This window comes from Gossypium hirsutum, chromosome A09 (assembly GCF_007990345.1).
Source record: "Gossypium hirsutum isolate 1008001.06 chromosome A09, Gossypium_hirsutum_v2.1, whole genome shotgun sequence".
Classification (NCBI taxonomy): domain Eukaryota; kingdom Viridiplantae; phylum Streptophyta; class Magnoliopsida; order Malvales; family Malvaceae; genus Gossypium; species Gossypium hirsutum.
The window spans coordinates 30353068-30369206 of NC_053432.1; positions in this window are offsets into that span (position 1 = coordinate 30353068).

The following is a 16139-nucleotide window of genomic DNA, read 5'->3' on the forward strand; positions in this document are numbered from 1 at the left end:
ATAGGTATATTGCTATACATGCCATACTTAAGTAGTTGTACAAGCCATTTACCAAGATGAAAGTCCTTTGGATAGTGTGATCGAACCTTCGACCCGTCTTAATTCCCGAGCTGGCTTGTTCAAAACTATAGTAAATAAAGAGGAGGGAGTAAGCATAAATGCTTAGTAAGTTCATATGTAAATAACAAGTAACATAACAATACAAATATACCAAACAACTTTAGCATGGTATCACCAAAACATATATCATATTTCTAAACATCATTCATCATCTTACCACCTTATCGTTGTTGTATCTATTATCAACCCGAGGGTTAAGAACATACCTGTCCAAAGTGTCCATTTCACAACACTTACCAAAACGTCACTTGCATCTTAAGTGTTCTTTCATTTCACTAGAAATTTCACCCGTTGAACACATCAGAATACAACTTGGATACACGGATAATTTGCGCATAAGTGCCCCATATGTAATCAAGAAATCATGAAACCCGCCCCTAAGTGAACTCGGACTCAACTCAATGAGCTCGGGCGTTCGTATCCATAAGTGAACTCGGACTCAACTCAACGAGTTCGGATGCCTAGTTACATCTTACGAACTCGGACTCAACTCAACGAGTTCGGACATTCGCATCCATAAGTGAACTCGGACTCAACTCAACGAGTTCGGATGCTCAACCATCCTAGTGACAAGTCACTTGTATCCTAATCTATTCCTAAGGTTCAAACGGGCTTTTTCCCTCGATCCCACATTTGTCGTCTTCCATGGAATATCGAAACCGATACTCGGGAGTAATTCATATTTATCAAGTAGTAAACATAATTTGCATAATTCTCAACATTAACCACAAAGCATAATATTTCACAATTAAAAATCATCATATTATATAATTAACATCAATAACTTAAAAATAACAATTATGCTACATTATTTACACATGAACTTACCTTGGTACCAAAATATAAAGATTTTGCAATTTAGTCCACAATCTTTTCTTTTCCTCGATCGCGACTTGAATCTCGTTTCTCTTGATCTATAATACCAAATTAATCTAATTTAATACATACATTCATCAAAACAGCATTTAATACGAACTTTGAAAAAATTACACTTTTGCCCCTAAACTTTTGCATAATTACACTTTTGCCCCTAGGCTCGGAAATTAAACTTTATTCCTTATTCTTATGTTTTATAACATGCTGATCACGTTTCCCTTCTATAGCAACATCAAATTCTCACTCTAACACATACTTGTGACTATTAGGTATTTTTGCCAATTAAGCCCTTTTACTCGTTTTCACTCAAAACCGAGTAGCACAAGTTGTCTAACATAATTGAAAAACCCATATTCTATCATAAAACATCAAAATACACAAATTTCACCTATGGGTATTTTTCCAAATATAAACCCTAGGTTGAATTATTGCTAGCATAAGCTTAATCGAGCTTCCAGGATTCCAAAAACGTAAAGAACATTAAAAACGGGGCTTGGAATCACTTACTATGGAGCTTCAAAGTTGAAGAAACCCTAGCTATGGAGAGAGGGAGAATTCGGCAGCAACTAAGGAGGATGATGACCAATTTTGTGTTATTTTTCCCATTTTATTTCATTTAATATCCAAATGACCAAAATGCCCCTCCTTACTAAACTTTCAAAATTCCTTCCATGTCCTAATTTTGTCCATGAACTTAAAATTGGTCAAATTTCTATTTAAGAACTCCTAATTAATATTTCAATGCAATTTCATACTAAAAACTTCTAGAATGCAAATTTTGCAACTTATTCGATTTAGTCCCTACTTTCAATTTAAGCACTTTAGACATAGAATTTCATCACGAAATTTTCACACAATCATGCAATCATATCATAATCATCAAAATAATTATAAAATAATTATTTTTATTTCAAATTTGTGGTCACGAAACCACTATTTCGATTAAGCCCTAATTCAGGATATTACAGACCGTGCAAAAAAATTAAAATAAATTTTCTTTCTTACTCGGATTTGTGGTCCCAAAACCACTGTTACAATTTCACTGAAAACGAGTTGTTACATCCCTAGGTAGTACCGTCTGCTGAAAAGGCGTGGCCCTACAACGCCATTGATGATTTGGCCACCATTTTGGTAGGAAAGAAAGATGAAACCCCACACCTCTTGTACACCGCTTGCAAGCTATGCGTACGATGTTGGTCTTCCTCGCCAATAGTTGTCATAGGTGAGTCTTTTGGTAAGGACTTGGTTCTTTGTAAGGTTGACACTCATTTTACTGCTGCAGGTTCTACTCATTCCTCAACCCCAACCTAATCATGTCAGGCCGATGAACACATCGATGTGGAGGCATTAATGGAGGGGGCGCAAGAGGCCATTGCAGCAAATCATGTAAGGGCGCAAGTGGGCAGTAGTAGTCATAAGAGGCTAAGTGCGGAAAAGAGCTCGCTGAACACTATGGAGAGTAGTGTCCGTCATAGGTGAGGCAAGGAATTAGTCAACTTAGAGAGGAAAACTACTCTACTAGTTATCCCTTCCTAACCCAAAGTACAATAAGAGTCCACCATGTCGGTAGACTTAACTCCAATTACTCAACCTCTTTCTGAAGAACCCACACTCAGCACTGTCTGTTCTGTACCATTATCATCTCTCATTGTTTTAATGCCAAATCATTCTTCCTTTGGTAGGGTATCTAATTTATTTCCATGGAGAGACCCTCTCAATGCTAGTTAGTACCCTTTTTCTCCTCTTGATGTCACCTAAAGATAGGGAATAAGCCTACCTCAAGAACTGAATGACTGCGCTTTCCCTTTTTCTCTGGAGCCAGCCAACCAACTTTACTAGAATTGGTAGATTCTTACCTAGTAATGGTGGAAGAATGTAGACTTCTTGGCTGGGTCATCCATAGGCACTACAATGGAAGTGAAACTGAAAAGGATGAGCTCAAGAAGGCCCTTAATTCCAATGAACAAGCACTAGCCCAACTTCGCCAAACCCACGAGGTCAAATTCCGGCAAAACCAGAAGCTTACCAACTCTGTCTCCAACTAGGAGACTAAATACAACTCCATGAAGAAGGAATCTAAAGAGAGAATACGCCAACTGAAGAGCTAAATCAATACCTTATAGGAACATCATTTGATGGACTTAGAGAGGATAAAAAAAAACAACAACGAAGCAATGGAATGTTTGTAACGCTCTAGTTCTAGCGGGTACAAGGGTTGGCGACTAGTCCTAAGGTATTATGACTGATGGAATGGCATTCACCCAAGAACGTTTTGGGCGTATAGAGTGGGTGGATACAATTATGTGTTTAAGTTAATGAAAATGCCATGTCAGATTGCTATGTCAATTGGAATAAGATAGTGACCAAGTAGAATGGTGTTGAGAGTTTGAGATCACATTAGAAGTATAATATGCCTTTAATCATGGTACTATGCAAGGTAATCTAGTTAGGAACCAACTGAATGTGAACTGGAATAGTTAAAAGATAAAGGGGTACTCAAGTAGGTTTCTTAGAAGTTGTGGACTTTTGGATAAGGCAATACAGAAAAATGTGACCCTTGTCATGTTCCAATAAGGACTTAGATTATATTAATAAATATTCAAGATTTGGATAAGAGAAATCTCTTCTTCCTTCTTCTAGAATATTATTATCTAGGGTTGGAGAAGCAAAAAGGTATTTCTTTGATTTGAAGATGAAATCCTAGAAAATATCAATGATTCTCCATGTCAAGATAAGTTTTATGACTTCGTATGTTATGAGAGATTAGGCCTGTAGGAATGCATGAATCGTAAGATGAAGAAGTAAGGCTTTATACATGGGTTATTTGGGTTAGAAATGATGAAAAGGTTATTTGAATGAGTTTTAATGGTGTTCATATATTTTATGAGTTGTGGTTGTTGCGATTTCTGGTTGGATGATGAATCTAGAGTCCTAGCTATAGTTAATGGTTTTCAGGTGAGTCCTTAAGCAGACTCATATGTATATATATTGGTTTATTATAGATGCTTTAGTGAATAATTGTATGAAATATTCTAATGCATAGGTTTGTGCAAGTGTGCACAGTTGTTACCAAGTAATAAGAGAGTAAAAAAATTACCATCTCCACAGGGACTGTGTATGTTAATCAATTAATTGCAAAATTAAAGTTTTACAAATTAGTGATAAGAATACAATATTTTGGGTGATGGATGATTAAACTAAATTAAATTATCTATATGCAAGATGATCCCTAATGCAATTCAAATCTAAGTATGATAATTGTCTAAAATATATGAGATGAATTTAGCAACAACAAAACAAGTTTCAATGATCAATAACATGAATAAGCTAGAATAATTACATCATTCAACTTAATTCATTTTGCTCATGTTTAACAGTGTTCAGAAAATATTCCATGGAAACTTGATCTTTCATGAGTTTGAAACCAAATTTAGTCCTTTTGGAATCTTTTACTTAGTAAAATATGCATTTTACTGATTGTATTAAACTAAGGCTTTCTTAGAATTCATGTGAAGTAACAGGGACAGGTTCGGTTTGAAACAATTTAATCACATAAACCTAAAAACTATGCTAGATAATATAGATCGTTAAAGTTATTATGAACTTTCAATTTAGTTAGGTTAGTTTCTAAATTAAGCATGCACTTTTCAACTATTGTGTCCATTAGCCGTCGTCTGGTTAGGATCACTCAGCTAATTCAAATGCATCCAATCATGTATGAATGAAATACATGCTTTAATTTAATTGAAAACAAGAATGACTGAGGCACAAACACTATAAACATGATCTAAATAAACTTCATTGAATTGATGCAATCATCCTAGCTAAACAGATTTAAGCTACAATTGTTGATGACAATATAACAAAGCACATTCCAAACATGATTAAAATCAAAGTAACAAGTAAAGGAAGAATAAACTCTATTCGAATTAGCATCTTTGCGAACACCGATTGAAGAAGTTTCTGGAACGACAGAAATGTGCAAGTGTACACAACTGCCATCAAGTAATAAAGTGACAAGTAATGTCGAGTTATCATACCCGCAGGGACTGTGAAAGAAAAAAAATTATGAAATTTAAATCGAACACTTTGGTGATAGGAAAAATATTTTGTTTTGAAGAAGTGATTTTAAAAACTAAAAATTAAATATTCATATTAAGCCATTTTAATTAGAACAACAACAACAACAGCAAAACAATTATTCATATTCATAATCACAACTTAAACAAGAAAATCAAAAGAGAAGGGAACTAGAAAGCAAATCCAGTATTTCTTTGAAGCCAGACTAGTGTGCTCCTCTTTTTCTATTCTCGTTCTATTGAACCGAGGCCTCTACAAAAAATTGAATGATACTATTCCAAGGAAGTAAAAGGCTCTTTTTGAGGAGGGAAATTGGCAAGGGAAATGGACAAGGAAAAGGGAAAAACAAAGAAGAGAAAGTGAGTGAAAGAGAGACATGTGTGGGAAATGAAGGTGGTGGTATGTAAAGTGATAGAGGGAAGGCGTTCAACTAGAATTCTTAGAACAAATTAACAATAAAATATTCTAAGTCCTAATGTCATATAAAGTTAATAATAATTAATAAATAATATAAGTTATATTATTGTATTATTTGGTATTACTTGATTTATTAAAATAAAATCTCTTTATTAAAATATGATAAAATTTAAACCAATTCTAATTCTATACAAAGTTGATAATAATAATAATAAATATAATTAAATATTAGTTATTATCATCTTATTTATTGAAAATTAAATTTAAAACTCTTATTTTAGCTGCCTTTAAAGATATTTACAAAAAGAGACAGTTAATTTCAAATTTACAAAAAGAACAACCAAATTTTGCAAATAATTCAATTAAGTACCCAAACTTAAAGAAAATTTGAAAATTGAGGTGCAATTAAAACTTGGATCAAAATTGACCCTTTTATTTGAAAAACTAAAAATTTATTTTGCCATTAGGAGAATAATTTCTCAAAATATTATGTTAAAATCAATTCAAAGAAAATATTGGAGGTCTTATAAGTGGTCCCACTTAAGTTCCAATATCCTTGATGGTTCGTGATATTCGCGACAGGTTTTAAAAAATTTGTAATTAATCATTCTTGAAACTAACTATTATCACGATGAAGGGAAGTGTACCTATCGAACAGTAGTATAGCTTTAGCAATACCGGATTGTCAAACCCAAAGGAACCAAGATTACTAGTAATTAATTTCTTTTTATTATCTAGCCTAAAAATTAAGGGTTATCTAAACTAATTAACTAAACTAAGAGTGCACAGAGAGAAAATTGGGGAAAAGCCTTTGGGAAACTCGATTGATTAAGACAATACCCAAGGAAAAATCCACCTAGACTCCACTTGTTATTTGACTCTGCATCAGACGATTTATTCATTTGACTTGACCCGTAGAAATCCCTGAGTTATATTATTATCTCTCTCGAGACTAATAATGTCTAACGCTAGGTTCATTAATTGAAATCTCTTTCTAATTAACGCCCTATTGTTGCATTAACTCGATCTATGGATCCCCTTATTATGTTTCACCCTAATCTGGCAAAATCTTGTCACCCTATCTCTAGGCATGTAATCAACTCCGCTTAATTATAACAAATTTACTCTTAGACAGGGACTTTTGCTCCTCTGAATAAGTGCATTAACTTGAATCAATATCCTGAAATATTAAGACAAGAATTAGGAGCACATAATTAAGAACAAGTCAAATATTTATCATACAATTCAGATAATAATAACAAGATCCATCATAGGTTTCATTCCCCTTAGGTATTTAGGGGGTTTAGTCGTAATTATAAAAGAAAACATCTCAGAAGAATAATGAATACAAAACATAAAGAAAACCCAAAACTCCTGAATGGAAATTGAAGGGAGATCTTCAATCTTGATGAATAATTCGGCTTCTAAGATGGATCAATCGGCTTTCTTCGAGTAATTCCTTGCTTCCTACTCTGTGTGTCTGTTCTAAGTGCCTCCTCAAGTGTTTAAATAGGCTTTAGAATGCCTAAGAGCCCTCAAAAGTGGCCTTTTCTGAATAGGACTATACTTCGGTTCGACAGGGACACGCTTGTGTGCGATTGCTCCAGATCGTGATCAAGGCTGTTAAATAGGCACGGGCGTGTAGTCTACCCGTGTAAGTCGTGCTTCGATCCTGCCAAATGGACACGGTCGTGTGGCTTACCCATGTGAGGAAGTCTAAGCCGTGTTGATTTCCCATGTGGGTCCATTTTCTCCGTTTTCAGCCCGTTTCTTGCTTTTTTTGCTCTCCTATGCTCACCTAAGTATAAAACATGAAATTAAAGAATTAGGAGCATCGAATTCACCAAATCTAAGGAGAAACCATCCATAAATGTGCCAAGCATGGGATAAAAATATGTATATATTACGGTTTATCAAATACCCCCATACTTAAGTGTTTGCTTGTCCTCAAGCAAATTCCTCAACTCACAATCAAAATGAATTCTTCTCAATTTATAACCCCTATCAATAATATCTCAAAATAATCTATAAGTAATCATACATTGAAAATTCAACTAAAAGTACATCAAAGTTTCAAACATTCCAAGTTGAGCATTTTATCACGAAAACATAGGTGTCCCCCCTCATCTAAGTAATCACTTTTGATCAAAATATCACAAAGTTTGACATCCTCACTAAAGATTCACTCAAATCACTCGAGGTGTTTAAGAACAATAAATAAAGCACTCATTAGTCAATATGATAAGTTATTACCATAGGCTTGCATGAAAATCAAATCTCCACCACTACATATTGAGATGATACATCAATCAAAAGGTCTTTAGAGGGTTGTAACGTGGCTTTTGTTAGGGGGTGTGGTCACAAGCTGAAAGGAAAGGTTAGAATCGAGATTGAATTGAAAAAAAATCACCTAACTAGAAAAATAACTAATTATCAGTTAAATACAAGTGAGCTTCTTCTCAGAATATGAGATTAACACTTAAGCTCAAAAACGACGAATTACTATTAATAAATATGTGTATATATATATATATTTTAAGGACAAGGAAGACTAATTATCAAAGATAAAACATAGCTAAGCAATTTATTCAAATCAAATCTTGACAAAAATAAGGATCAAATTAATTTAGGGGATTTCAACAATAATGGGTTATAGGTTAATATTGAAGGTAAATCAATGGATAGTTTGTTAGGCTCAAAAGGGTTCACTAAGGGTTAATTATAAAGGTAGGCTTTTATGGAGTGAGTAGATTAAACCTAAGTGCCTTTATCATTTTGACATATCAAATCAAATGGTGTGGTTTTGACATGCATAATCAAGCAAGTTCTAGAATAACGATTCAATATTGACGCACTCAAAGCAATAAGAAAAGTGAGCATGAAAGAAATAGATGCTCTAAAGGCTCAAGATCTCACAAAAATTATGGTTTTTTTTTTGTTTAAACTTGTGAATTTCAACTCAAGATAATACCTAAACTTAGGGAAACAACATAAAAGTTTTTAATTCTCAAAAATCAACTTATCATGCTTGATTCCCTAATGTCTTAAAGTTTAAACAATCAATGCATAAATCCCTATGTTTTAATTCGAGACATATCAATAAAACTCATAAATTAATCAAAATTCATTCCAATTATGATATGAGAAGATCGCATAAGAATAAGACAAAATTCAGGGATTTTTCTGATAATGAAATAAATAACCCCCCCACACTTAAGATGTACATTGTCCTTAATGTACAAAGTTAGATTCATGACAATATAGATATAATATCATAAGACATAGAGAGAAGTGAAACTTCCTGAATGATGAATGGACTCCTTGAATTGGAGTTATAGAGAATAATTGGCCAAGGCAACGATAAGATTGGAGGAGGATGCTCCAGTGGTGGTAGAGGTTCATTAGTCCCTAAGTCCTGGGCCAAAAGAATATTATATTTGGTAGTAGCTATGGCCGTGGCCGAGCAGAACATGGCAGTCGTGGAGAACCTTTTCCAGTGGGGTTTTTAGCTCCCAAGGATGATGAGCTTTGGAGCTCTTTATAACTATCATAAAATCAAGAACTCTTTAGGAAATATAAGGAAGCATAATTACTCATAATGAAATAGTTGAAACTATAAATTATTTAATAAAAATTATAGAACCTAAAATTAAAATAATATTAAAGGAAAATAAAATAAAAATTACTTAAAGAAGATAAATAAAGATAAAAGTGGAAATAAAAATAAAAAATGAAAAGTCTTTAAACATCGTCATCGTCGGATGGTTCGCGAGGTGGTGGTGGTGATGAGATGTGAAGGTGCTGACAAATCTGATGAAGAGTAGCATCAATGTGATCAAAGCGCTGAAAACACTGCTGCTCAAATCGAGTAAGGCACTTAGAGTGTAACGCCCTGATTTTTGGGACTTTCGGGATTTCTGTGAGTTTTGGTGAATCTTGATTTTTGTATGATCTGATTGTATAAATCATGTTTAAAAATGTTAGTGGGCCTCTAGAAGGCCCAAGTCTAAGTTAAAACCTGGTAGATTTAATAAATTTTGATTTTAAAAGAGAAGGCGGTTCTGGTGTATTGGGCTTTTAAGATTAAATTGGTAGAATAGGCCACAAGAAGACCTCTGGTAAAGTGGTAGGGTGACGCCACTGAGGTGCTAAAAAGGTGGCGTGTGTAAGTCAAGGGGGAGCTAAGGTTCAAGTCACAAGGTAAGCAAATAAAGGTATTTTTTTTATGAGCAGGAATGGTATGTGATGGAACTCAGGTGAAACTCTGTCAGCAAGAGTTTGAGTTGTTCAGTGGATTGAGTAAAGGAGGGATAAGGGGAGAAAATCAAGGAGTCTGAGTAGGAAGCAAGAGTTGGCCGTATAGGGGACTCTGTAAGTGCAAATTCGGCTAGGACTCTTAGTGTTTGCAATCTTGGCAATTGGATTAGTGGTTTCCGAATTCTTTTTGTGCATTTTCAGGATTTGTTTGGTCATTCTCCTGTCTTGCTGAAATAGGGTAGGGTACCTTAGGTTTTTCTCTTTTTATTTCTTTTGCTAGAAGCCGAAACCTACACCCTACACTTGTGCGGACTTGTGTAAGATAAAACTATCATCCTTTCTCTTCTTCAAAACCGACTTCTCTCATCTCCTTCCCTCTTCTTTTCTCTTTTCTTATCGACCCTCATCTTCTTCATCTTTGTTTTCCCTCAAAACCAAATACCTGTTGCCGATTTCTCCTTAGCTGAACCTCCACTGAAGCCGAACCTCTCATCCTTTCTTTCAAACTGAAACTTTTCTACACTGAGGTACTTCAGAAGCAAAATCTTTGGTTATACTTTTCTCTTCTTGTGCGGTGGTTGGATATACAGTAGATCGGGAGTAGTGTTGTAACGTTTTAGGTAAGTGTTAAAATCTTTCATTAGTTACTCATGTTTTAAGGTAAAAGCTGAAATCCCTATCAACTAAGGGTGGCTAACCTTTGGACTAAGGGTATATTGGCCTCTTTCTTTTGGTTTTGTGTATGCTAGTGTGGACAAGAGGGACATTCAGCAAAAGGCTTCGAAGGCTAACACTGTTGGACATCTAGATCTATTCCAAATTTCGGCAAAGGTAAGAACTTTAGGGCCTAAGGTGTTAATGGCCGAATATGGTAAGGAGTTTAATACATGATAGTTATCGAATTATAGTCTAACATGTGGGTAACCAATTGTAGGATATCATAAGGGGATCCCATCGTGAATTCGTTACAAAACAGGTGTGTAAACAACACCAACTTATAGACTAGATCGACAAAAGCTGAAAAGCCAAAATGCCGAAGAGCCGGCATTTTGTGAACTTACGAGCATGCGAGTGCTCGTGAGATAGTTTGTTTGTTAATCCTAGTAATCTCAAGCGGTAAGATTGCAGAGTGCGGAATTTCGTGCACTTCGGTATATTTGGGCTTAATGGGCCGAAATCGGGTTAATAGGCCAACGGGCTCAATTCGGGAAAAATGCTCGGTAAGTGTTTCTGTTAATACATTAATGGCTGTAATATGTATGAAAACCCTAAAATAGTAAAGTTCCTAAAATACCCCTAAGTATGAAAATTACCATTATACCCCTAGGTGCAAAGTGATCATTATACCCCTAGGGTTAATTTTGACTGAAATGCATGATATTCTGATTCTGTATGTTGTATGCCATGACATGTATATCTTTTGCATGAGATATGGGTTATATTGATGGAGGAAGCGGTCTGGTAGCTATGCCACAAATATCTATTTCTTGTGGCTTTGCCACAAACATCTGTTCTGGTGGCTCTGCCACAATATCCGTATCTGATGACTCTGTCACAATATCTATTCTGGCAGCCATGCTGCAATTTCTGTGATGTGTAGCAAATGGGTGGGTCGAGTTGTCTCCCCACATGGTGTAAGTTTAGTACGGGGGTGTCTACGGATGGATCTGGTTTGGGTTTTCTGCATACATGAAATTTCTGTTCTATATCTGTTATGGGCCTATGGGCTTCATTCTGAATTCTGTATAGGGCTAAGGCCCAACTTAATCTGTTTCTGTGGTTTGATCTGATTTGGACTATGGTTGGGTGATTTTACACACTGAGTTTTCCAAACTCACCCTTTAATTTCATCCATGTAGGAAATCCCCAACCACAGTGGACTTGGAGCTGTGAGGGATTTGGAGTGGCCACATGTTTTGCAAATTTGATTTTCTTCATGTGTTTTGATCAGCCTTTACTTACTTTAATTGTTTGGATTTTAAGTTGTAATAAGGTCGCTCGTAAATTTTATGGTTTTGTTAATTGTTTTACTTATACTCGAGTTAAACTGTTAGATTCAGGCTGTGTGGGATTTTGTTCAAAATTAATAAATGATTTCAAAACACAACGAGCGTAACAAATGGATAACCTAAAGACTTAATTAATCGGTTTTTTTTCTTAGTCAACAATTAACCATTGTTTTACAAAATCACCTTGACTACCATAAACAAAGAACACAACCAACCGTAAGTCAATGTGAAGCGTCAAACTTGGCCATAACGTCCAGGCTGGGTTTGGGGCGTTACATTTAGTGGTATCAGAGCCAAGTTGCAACAACTCGGCTGTAGAATAGGTCTAGAAAACAAACAAAAGTTTTTGGAAATTTTTAAAAAATAAAACAAAGATTTTCAGAAATCGCTTTGGGAATTCATTTTTTTTTAATTTTCTTTCTACAATAAATGATTTCAAAGATTGCAAATCCAGTTTTCTAAAAATTTGGATTCTGAGAAGGTGGCATACAGAATCTCCGGCCCGAGTCTGCAAGTATCATTTTGAATTTTTCTGAATGTTTCTGAATTATCAGCTATATGCCTGTACTGAAACCCTATTATGATACTCTAGTTAGGGTGATGCTGTAACATCCCGAAATAGGGCCTAAACGGAATAGTGGTTGCGAAACCACAAATTCGAGGTAGAAAAATTTATTTTATTATTATTTTTAGGTTCATGATATGATTGCATGATTGTGTGAAAATTTCGTGATGAAATTCTATGCATAAAGAGCTTAAGGGACTAAATCGAATAATTTGCAAAACTTGCATTCTAGAAGTTTTTAGTATGAAATTGCTTTGGAATATTAATTAGGAGGGTTTAAATAACAATTTGACCAATTTCTAAGTTTATGGACAAAATAGGACATGGATGGTATTTTTGAAAGTTTAATAAGGAAGGGCATTTTGGTCATTTGGATATTAAATAAAATAAAAAAGGAAAAATAACACAAAATTCATCATCTTCTTCATTAGCACAAAATTTCAAGGGTTCTCCATAGCTAGGGTTTGTTTCAAGCTTTCAAGCTCCATAGTAAGTGATTCCAAGCCCCGTTTTTAATGTTCTTTACGTTTTCGGAGTCTCGATAGCTCGATAAAGCTTATGCTAGCAATAATTTAAGCTAGGGTTCATATTTGGAAAAATACACATAGGTGAAAAGTGTTTATTTTGATGTTTTATGATATAATATGAGGTTTTAAATTATGTTAGACACCTTGTACTACTCGGTTTTAAGTGAAAACGAGTAAAAGGGCTTAATCGGTAAAAATACCTAATAGTCATAAGTACATGTTAGAGTGTGAATTTGATGTTGTCATAGAAGGGAAAAATGATCAGCATGTCATAAAACATTGAAAACAAGATGAAGTTTAAATTACGAGCCTTGGGGAAAAAGTGTAAATATGTGAAAGTTTAGGGGCAAAAATGTAATTTTTCCAAAGTTTGGGTCAAGGACTGTTTTGATAAATGTGAATATTAAATAAGTTAAATTTTCTATTATAGATCAAGAAGAGCGAAATTCAGGAGTAGATCGGGGAAAAGAAAAAGTAAAGGACTAAATTGTAAAGTTTAGTCACATTTTGTATCGAAGTAAGTTTACAATAAATAAATGCAATATTCTTTTATTTTACATTTTTATTTTCAATTTCCAGCATTTATATACTTATTTTTTTGGGAATATTTAAAGTCGAATTAAAGGCGAAGTGACAGAGAAAAAGCATTAGGAAGCCCCGTTTGAACCTTAGGAATGTTAGGATATTGGGGTTGACAGGACAGGGCAGGACAGAAATGAGCCATGTAAGTCCATATCAGATATATGGCTTTAGAGATAGGAATGAGCCATGTAAGCCCATATTAGATATATATATGGCATTGGAGACATGAATAATTCATGTAAGTCCATGTCGAAGACATGGCATTGGAAGGATATTGATAGACAGGAACGACCCTAGTATCCTTAGTATTCCTAGTGGTTCAACGGGTCATTGTACAAGTTAAATTATAGTGAATTATCAGCAAAAGGAAGGTAGATTATATTTATGAATAGTGAAAGGTCAGGTAAGAAAGAAGGTAAGTGAGTAAAGAAGAAGATAGAAAATGAGAAGTAAAGAAAGTTTATGAGGCTAGGTGACATTATGTATAATTATTCATTATGTTGAATGTTGTAATTTATTTGCTTGTAAGCTTACTAAGCCTAGTGCTTACTCTCTTTATTTTCTTTTTCTTATAGTTTTTATCAAGCCACTCGGGGATCGAAGGAAACGTCAGAGACCCGACCACACTATCGAAGAAATCACATTGGTATAGTTAGACGTTTCGTTTTATGTATGGCATGTATAGGAACTTGGTTTCTTTTGATATGATCAATGAATGATGTGTAAATACTTGCTAGTGATTAGCTAATAGAGTAGCTGATGATATAAAATATGTTTAATAGTATGTATGATTAAGTAGTAACTATTACATGAAAACTAAGAAAAATGTGAAAGTAACTTAAAAACAGATTCAAGTATCAGAAATAACAGGATTTTGAAAAATCACAAGAAATTGTAGAGACATGGGTTGATGATGAATAATATATAAAATTAAAGTTCGTTGTGTCTATTTTCATATGGAATAAGCAAAACAGGTAAAGCTTTTTTATTTTATAAGGTATCTGAGTTTTGGTGAAATAGGGCCAGAGCAATTTCTAGATCCCCTATTCCAAATTTAGAAATTCACCATAAATTTTACAAAAATAATTAGGTGGTTTACTTTATATGGTTAGAATCCTTATTGAATCTAGTTTGAATAGAAACAAAATTTATAGTCATATGATTTTTGTACAGAGATAAAAGTGGTTCGTAGTAAGTAGAGGCCAGTGCAGTGGAATTCTGAAACAGGGGTAACTTTAACTAATAAACTGTACTAATTGGCTAAGTCAAAAATTCTAAAAAAAAAATATTAGATAGATATATGAGTCTAGTTTCAGGAAAAATTTATAGATCTTAATTTTGAGTTTTGAAACTCGAGAAATGAATTTTTAAGCAACCATGACGCAGAAAAATAGTTTATTCCAAAAATTAAAATAAGTGGTTTAGAGTTGTTTAAAAGGTAAGATAAGTTTAGTAACACCTCAAGCTTGACTCCGGTGACGGTTTCGGGCGTGGGGGTGTTACAGATACTGAAACTGTAGGAATTTTGATAAGTAGACTGAGACTGTAGCTAGGCTACGATTCCGCGAAAAACAAACTCTGAATTACTGTCTGCTCATAAAACATCTATAATAAACACTAAAATATTTAATTGATGCATAAAATTTGTAATCCAATAATACGATATGAGTACGAGAGCAGCTCGTGGAAGAGGCCGTGGACATGGCTGAGGTAGTGCACAGTCTGGATCTTCGTTTTCAGGACATATGCCAGTGGCAGATGCACCGGTACCACCGGCAACAGAAGTAGAGTCTCATGATCGAGGTGCCAGGGATGACGCTCTATCTCAGGCAATGCTTCGTGTTTTGGAAAGGGTTGCCGAGTCAAGTAAGGGTAATTGAATTCGAGGATCTATTTTTGAACGATTTCGGGCTAATGGAACGGAGATCTTTAGAGGCGTATCTGGTGTAGCCCCGAATGTGGCTAAATATTTGTTAGAGGCCACGGGACAGATTATCGATGATTTGGACTGTTCCGTAGAGAAAAAGCTGAAGGGAGCGATATCATTGCTACGAGATGAGGCTTATCAGTGGTGGCTCACTGTGAGAGATGGGACCCCAGCTGACAGGGTGACTTGGGAGCTGTTTAAGACGGCCTTCAAGGGAATATATGTTGTGGTGAGTTATGTGGTCGCCCGCAGGAAAGAATTTCTGAATCTGGTTCAAGGGGGTAAGACAGTTGCTGAGTACGAGGCTGAGTTTCTGAGGCTGAGCCGGTATGCCATTGGGATAGTCGCTACAGAGTATGAACGTAGTGTGCACTTCGAGGATGGTCTTAGAGATGAACTTAGGGTGCTGATTGCTCCGTAATAGGAGCGTGACTTTACTGCTTTGGTGGAGAAAGCTAAGATAGCTGAGGAGGTGAAGCATACTGAAAGACAGAATTGTGAGAAGGATCGGAACCTTTTTCGGAGGGATTCAGGACCTTCAGGTGGTGCAAATAGGAATGTTAAAAGAGCAAGAGTCGAAGAGCCAGTTCGAGCAGTTCTGATGAATGTTGTTAGACCGCAAGTTTGTGGGGACTGTGGTAAGGTACATCTGGGCGAGTGTAGGAGACGTTCTGGTGCTTGTTTTCGGTGCGGATCGATGGAGCAAAAAGTTAATGACTGTCCTCAGAGAACAGATCAGGTTCTAGTGAGAGGTGGACCACAACCACCAAGAGGACGTG